Source organism: Papaver somniferum, chromosome 10, assembly GCF_003573695.1.
Source record: "Papaver somniferum cultivar HN1 chromosome 10, ASM357369v1, whole genome shotgun sequence".
Lineage (NCBI taxonomy): Eukaryota > Viridiplantae > Streptophyta > Magnoliopsida > Ranunculales > Papaveraceae > Papaver > Papaver somniferum.
The window spans coordinates 165,419,037-165,426,868 of NC_039367.1; the positions used below are offsets into that span (position 1 = coordinate 165,419,037).

General features: G+C 36.2%; 3 long non-coding RNA genes across 3 annotated transcripts; 2 read left to right on the top strand and 1 right to left on the bottom strand.

The window, feature by feature from the left end:
• Positions 1–1,037: 1,037 nt before the first annotated feature.
• On the top strand, positions 1,038–2,692 carry LOC113317204. Its single transcript, XR_003343330.1, has 3 exons — positions 1,038–1,278; positions 2,025–2,121; positions 2,519–2,692. It is a non-coding gene; the product is annotated as an uncharacterized LOC113317204 (long non-coding RNA).
• A 143-nt stretch (positions 2,693–2,835) lies between these two features.
• LOC113317009 lies at positions 2,836–4,106 on the bottom strand. The gene is made up of 2 exons (XR_003343176.1): positions 3,836–4,106; positions 2,836–3,550 (listed from the first exon to the last, which is right to left on the bottom strand). It is a non-coding gene; the product is annotated as an uncharacterized LOC113317009 (long non-coding RNA).
• A 602-nt stretch (positions 4,107–4,708) lies between these two features.
• LOC113315165 lies at positions 4,709–6,471 on the top strand. The gene is made up of 3 exons (XR_003342790.1): positions 4,709–4,848; positions 4,966–5,009; positions 6,289–6,471. It is a non-coding gene; the product is annotated as an uncharacterized LOC113315165 (long non-coding RNA).
• Positions 6,472–7,832: the final 1,361 nt, after the last annotated feature.

Below are 7,832 nucleotides of genomic sequence, written 5' to 3' on the forward strand. Positions count from 1 at the left end.
TGAATTTCACGTTCTAATGGACGAATAAACTATTGATACTAGTTGACACGCACGCACGCTGCTCCTGCGGAAATTGATATATGATTTATTTCTAGAGTACCTTTTTTGTTTCTGCTACTGTCAGTACCAATGGCTTCCAGTTTCCGAGATTGATAAATAAGAAACACAATACTATTAGTCTCGTCTGCTAATATAGTTAACATAGCAAGTAAAACAGTATCGACTTTTAAGCCAACATGATTATAACGACTAAATTAAAGCAATTAGAAATGTGAAGTTGAAACCGCTCCATCAAACCAAAGCAGCAACAGGTGGTAATGGAATGATGGAGCTCGAGTAATTAAAAATGTGGATGAGTGGTGGTGTATGGCAGTGAATTTCTTCAATCAGCTTGACCATTACAATAAATCTTCAGTTTGCCACCCATACTTCATCTGAGATTGTTATCCAGTGCACCTAATGATGTGCAACTGCACATAGATGATTGAGGTCAGTATAATGAACATGCTGAATTCCCACTAATTAAAATATACCCTAAAGGGAGCTAGTACACTTGAGATTTGAGAGATGGGATTGTTATTTTACACTCGTACACCTAGTTCTAATAGAATAAACCAAAATTAATCCATCAATCCCAAGGGTGCACAGGAACCGAGCCGGACCGACGGACCGAACCGGAACCGATGGAACCGTACCTGATTTTGGACCGAACCGAGGTACAAGGTACAAGTACCGGTCCCAAAAATAGGAACCGAGCTCTGGGGGTACAGGTACACGGTCCAACACATGAACCGTCCCGTACCGGACCGAAGTCCCGAATAATTCTGACCGTTAGATTTAGGGGATAAGGGATCTGTCTCAGCCATTGGATTAATAGGGGTATATAAGCTCACTGTGAGAAGGAGAAGAAATTCTTAGGGTTTCAGTTCCCTTAATTTTTTCTCGCCTCTTCTCAGTACTTCTCTCTGAGAAGGAGAAGAAATTCTCCCCTTCTTCTGATCTTCATCTTCTCTGTTATCAAACGATTAAAAGTTCAAACCGTATTACTTCGTCTGTCTCTTCGTTTTTAATTCCGGTGTGAAGAAAATTAGAAGAACAATTCCGGTGGTAAGTAATTTTTAATTTTTTGATTTTAATTTTTGTATGCATGTCTGTGAATCTGTGATTGAGATTAACGGATTTTTGTTTTCTCTAGCGAGTAGCGGCTTAAAGGATTTTCTTCATCTCCCACCAAACCTTCATAGCGAGTAGCGGCTTAAAGGATTCACTGCAATCACCGTAAGATCTTTTTCTTCTTCATATGGATGTTGTTTCTTTTACACTTCTGAAACTAAATCTAGGCTTTTAGTGTTCCGTCACATTTTTGGATGATTTTTTTTGCTTTTAGATCTTTGATTCATGAGCAGTAGTTTAGCCGTGAAGATGGAAATGCTATTCTAAAGCTAGGGTTACCTAAAAATTTCTGTAATAGACTAATAGTTGTTTTTTAGTTTTGTGAATGCTGATAAAATGTTAACATGGGTGTTGAATTTGACTCTGAGTATTTAGTTTACCATTCTTTTGATTGAGTTAGTTTAAAGGCTATTGATGAATGTTTTTGAACAGTTATTATGAATCATACTTGAAATAGAAAGCTAAATTGTTCACTTCCAGAGGTATTTGTATGGATTTTTACAAGTACTTAGATAACCAGTTCACAGAACCTTGTGTAGCCCACTCTTACCTCTGTAAGTATTCTTGCCTTTTGTTTCCGTGTCTCTATTTTGGGTTTGTTGAATTCCTGGCTAATTGTGTTTCATTAGCTTTTAATTTTAATTCTGGGAAATCGAAGTAGAACAGGCATTTTATCATACAATTTCAATGCATCTTTTTATAATTTTGAGCTTAACCACCAAATTTAGTGTTCCTATACGAGTTTTTAATTGACTGTATAAGATTGGGTCAGTCATTGTTAAGAGTGGCAATTTATAAGCAATGAGTTGCCAGATTTTGCTGATCATAAGCTAAATTACCCCACTCTACAGGCCAAAGATTGAGACCAATTGAGAGCAATTGCCTGACAAGTAAAATCAAGGTACATTATCAAAGGCAGGAGCCGCAGGACTGCATCAATTGCACAAGGTAGAAAAATCCTGAACTTTACAATTTCATAACAGTAGAACATTTTTATCTTCTTCTATAGAATGGGAATCATTGTCTAAAGAATTTTATGGAACGCATTGTACATAGCCTCTTTCTGATTACTGAACTTTATGTTCTTTCTTAACTGCATGTCACACAAGTACTAGAAGCACATGTTAAACAGATTTCACAAATTACTAAACTTTAAATGTTCACATGTACTAGTTCACAGTAAATGATTGAAGCACTATAAATGATTCTCCATTGTTTACTAGATTACATGTTTTCTTCTTCTTATTCACGTACTAGTCCACTTTAAGGATTGAAGATAGTTAAATTTCATGTACTAGTTCACTGTTCACATGTATTATGTCTTATTCACTGAGCTCAAATACAGGAAGTGCCAACTTTGTCAGTGATGGAAATATGGCGTCATTTCACTCGGAGAAATGTTGAAGAACCCTCTTGCAATTACTGTGGAAGGACTTATAGGGCTAACATGTCCAGAAATGGAACTTCTGCCTTGTGGAATGCTTAGAAGTTGCAATAATGCTTAGAAGTTGTAACTTATGCAGTTATGCACTTATGCTTATGCTTAATGAAATTATGCTTAGAAGTTGCAATAATTCTGCCTTGTGGTTTGCTATTAATATTGCTACTTATTAGTTGTTGCTTTGAGATATTGAAAAATAGGTAAAAAAACAGGTAAAAAAGTAAAAAACAGGGCAGTAGATTTCTGTTTTTTTTTTCCCCTCTGAAATGGAACCGAAACCGGTACCGGTACCGACCGGAACCGGCCGGTCCCGAATGGAACCGGAACCGAGGTACTCGGTACCGGGACCGGTCCATTTTTTTGGTACCGAAGGGTGTAAGGTACAGGTACTCGGTCTCGACAAGAACCGAGCCAAACCGTACCGTGTGCACCCTTAATCAATCCTATCCTTTGCAAGATTAATACAATTGACCATCGCATGTGCGGAATTTACAATTTCTAGGGACAACAAACTAAGGTTTCTGCTTGTCTAGATGTGGCAAAAGACACTTTCAGCCGCTCTACAGCAGATAGAAGCATTTGCTTCTTTTCAGTGCAGCATTCCACTTGCAACAAACTTTTACCTTGCAGTTTCCATCAAGAACAAAATCTCCTCTTCGCAACACAACACCAGGTCTCATTCCAACAGCGACTACCAGTTCCATCTCTACTTGCAGTCTCCATACATGACCTAATTTCCATACAGTCTATAACACCAAGCCAGTAGCAACATAGCATGAAGTCCATCTTCTCGCTACCACCAGTCCACACCATCCGCTTCGAGATTGCTCTATTGATATTTCTATCAACTCTTGAATTTGAGTATGCTCTTTGATTCTAGGTCTACGACAGGGAACAAAGACTTGCTTGCTTTCCCTTACCATGAAGATGTACAGGCTGTACCAAAAATCAAAAAGAAAAGTTGAAGTTCACAAATGTAGAGAGCGTCAGCTCTAATTTTAAAATGTTTTTTTCTTACAGGCAAATCAACAAACAACTGAGGTTCACAAATTATATGACAAAATTCACAAATATAATGGGTTCACTGAAAGCAAATTTGGAATTTGACTAACCAAAATTCAAATGTGTCGTAGCATAAGAAATGGAAAGCAAAGGTTAATGAAATTGGGAAGACAAACTTAAAAATTTAGGTTAAAAAAATCGGTGATTGAAATTTTTAACCTGATTAAAATATGATGTTAGGTCTCTGATTTTCCGTAGGCGCTGTGCTTCTTTCAGGGTGAAGGTGTTTCACAATTCATGGGGGCGGAGGAGGAGGTCTTTTAACGAAAAACAAATACAGAGAAAACGAAAGAACTTGATATTAGGAAGTCAATTTACAGAGAAACAGGAGTAGGTAGATCCGTAAAAAGGGGTGGTCACGTTTGGGATGATCGTCGAGACGGGATAAGAATTTTCAGGAGAAGAAGAAGACCGGAGAGTCTAAGACAGAGTCGAAAGAGAAAGAGTAAAGCTGAAAGAGTTATAAAAAACAAAAACAAAAAATCCAAAAACAAAAAACTTGCACGCGGGATTCGAACGCGGAACCAATATGGCCGTGTTTACCACTTTTTCCGCACTTTACTATTATACCCTTTCCATCTTTATGTTATTATTTACTATATAGCCTGTTGGTAAGATTCAGATAAGAGGGCAGTTCTGATATTCGGCCGATGCTACACCAAACCACCAAAAAAAAAAAAAAAAAAATCTTTTGTTTATATAAGATAAGATAAGATGGATGAGAAGAAATTTAAATAAAACTTACTATTATACCCTCGAATTGTATAAATTTTAACATCTCATAACCATTGAAAATCTATTCACTTTTTCCATCACATCCACGATCATCAATACTACCATCACTACAAAACACATAGCTTATAGGAAAGGCTGATTTTTTCAAAACCTTCCCTAACGAGTGATGCTTGTGCTGACCGTCCCTACAGGTTTTAGAATTTTATCCTACGACCGGTATTACTAAATCCATCCCACACAAAAACAAATCTACTCGAAAACTTATTAGTGAAAAAAAATTCAGATAGATCATAAAATCTCTTTCTCCTCCATAAAATTTTCTGAGAAATCTCTTTTTCTTTCTCTCGTGATTAATAAGAAAGAGATTGACCAATTCACGGTAATAAATCATAAATCTGCAAATTAAACCCATAAATCTCTTTTCTGCTAAAATTTGGGTAAAATTTTCTTTCTCCTTCTCTTTAAATTGGGTTTTAGATTACATGATTTACAGTTTGGAAATCTCTCACATTGTTTGTGTTTTTTGATTTTACGGTTTAAAATCGGAATAACAGCTACACACTCCCCATTTCTCCATCGTTTTTGGGTTTGAGTTCAGGTAATTGCTTATATCAAATCTAAATTTCATAAGATATGATAATTAATCAATGATTCCTTCAACAATGATAACTACTGATATGGAAATTTCTCTTCAATCAAGTTAAATCACAGCTTAATTACATTGATTTTAGTGATTTTCCTAGAAATATTTCGCAAACCCATTCCTTAGGTATTCTCACGGCACATGTTTTGTGTGAATTTCCTTCTTAAGTCAAACCTGTCTTATTTTCTCTGTTCTTACATGCATGCGACTTCAATTTTCGTATTGGGATTGTTTATTGTTAGTGATGATTCTTCTATTTATGTTATATGATTGCACAAATTGGCTAGTAATACCCTGACTACGAGGTACAACTCAAATATTTTTGTCTAATAGAATTGCAGCGGTAGCTAGATAGAGTTTGTCACAAACATGCAAAGAAGTTGAGATTGTTGTGTTTATTTTTGTTTGAATCTGATAAGCCGCAGGTGACTAGAAATGACCAGTGATTAAGTAAACCTATATAGTAACTCCATGTTCGTTGCTCGTCTTGCTTGTACAATCCAAGGTCGAGCCCAGACCTAAATTCTTCGTCTGATTTTATTGACAATTAACAAAAGAAAATACGATATTTACAATCAGTAGAAACTAGAAATTAAGTAATGACGAGCCACACATACATATTAATGGGTCGTTAAGTTGTACCCATATACGTTGACGACTCTATAGATGCTGAAGAGTACACGGTTCAGGCATTACATCTAAAGAATATTTTACTAGCTTAAAGGCAAACTTTGTAATATCGGCACAACATTGTAACATGAAAGAAACTTCATGCTTTGTCTAACTTAGATCTTAATAAACAAATTACATGTTGTTCCTTTTCTTGGTGCGAGATTCAACCATCAATGCGGCTTCGAAGTGATAAAACGACTCCTTTCTCCATTTGGTATAAACATTTTGTGCTGCATACTTGTCCCCTCCGTGTCTGGCTAGAAACTCATTGTATTTAGTGCACAATTTCATGAAGTGAATCGTCCTTGAACAAACGTGGGACGATTCATAATCAAATTGTGGTTTCTTGTAGTTATCGCGGGTTCTTTAATGAAGGGACTAGAACCAACTTGAATCTAAAATATACTCTCATGTTGATGTTCTTTGGGAAGATCCTTGACGATGTCATAATTTTTTAACTCATTCGGTCTCTTTCTCGACTTGCTTCAATCTTTCCCTGAGATTGAATTGTTCTTGACCTCGTTTTTTGGCCTTGACTCTCTCTTCTTTTCTTCCTTCGTAGGATATGACGATGGAGTGGATTCTTTTTTAGTAGGTCGCATGCTTCTTTTTCGTATCTTTTCTTCCTTTGCCAATATTGATTTGGTTGGTCGCTTGCATCTTCCAAGTATGTTTCAATTGAATTGCTAGTTGATGATGGACTTGTCATTGAAAAAATAATTTACTTCGATTGTTTTCTGTTGAAGTTGCTAGTTGATGATGGAATCTTTACATACAAAATATCCCAACGGCTATTCTTTTTTGAGAAAAAAGTGTATTCAGAAAGAGTCGTTGAAGATATATTTTTAGAGTCGTTATTTCATATGATTAGAACAATAGCGACCCATAGTGACAAAAATCCAGGAGACCACTAAATATGGACATTTAGAGTCATCAGGTATATAGGTATGCAAAATAACGACCCTAAGTGGGAAAAAAAAAGGTGGCTAATGGTCGTTACTTAATATGAATAGAACAATAACGATCCTAAGTGACCAAAACATCCAGGAGACCATCAAATATGGACCTTTAAAGTCGTCAAGTATATGCGTATGGATACTAACGATCCTAACTGGAAAAAAAACGGTTTATGGTCGTTATTTAATATGAAAAGACTAATAACGACACATAATGACAAAAACATCCAGGAGATCAAACTAATGCTAGGTTTGAGTCGTTAGGTATCACTAGCTAAAGACTAATGACTTTGGTACAAAAAAAAAAAACAAGTGAAAAAAATTGTGCCGCAAGATAAAACACATTGTATTCATTAAGCATTCTTCAAAAGATAAATATCCGTGTTCTAGATACAATCATCTTCCAAAAGTATGCTTGATAATACAAAGCTCAAAATAAACAACTCCTCCCACGATTACTCACCCATGTCAAGGTAACTCGGAGTTGGGTCCAAAGCATTCCACATGTTCATGCCGTACTTATAATGGTTTGTCCACTCCTTAGTGGACTCTCCCCAGTCACCATAGTCTACCCGTGGTAAAGGACATTCCTCATCATCTTAAAACCTATGTAATGGTTATTGTTTGAAAAGACGAGGGTACCCAAATATACCACAATCTAAAACTTTTCCACCTATAAGTCCTTTCTCCGAAAGTGATTGTCTATGGACCGAGTCGAGACAATACTACCAAACGGTTCACACTTCGTGTGATCGTCTATGGACACGAGATCGAGAGAATACGACAACAAGATAACTTGTGTGATTGACTATGGATACAAGATCGAGAAAATGCAACAACGAAGTATGTTTACTTGATAAATGGTTCGGACTTAACCAAACACAATTGAATTACTATCAAGTAAATTGGAATTAACGTTTGTGTATTTTACTTCTAATTATAATAAAGCAATTATAATTGCGGAAATAGAAAAGTAAAAGACACAATAAGATTTTGTTAACGAGGAAACCGCAAATGCAGAAAAACCCCGGGACCTTGTCCAGAATTGAATACTCTTAGGATTAAGCCGCTATACAAAATAAAACCAACTTCGTATAGTTGAGACCAAGCAAGTAAACCTATAGTTCACCTAGTTCCGTCTGTATACCTG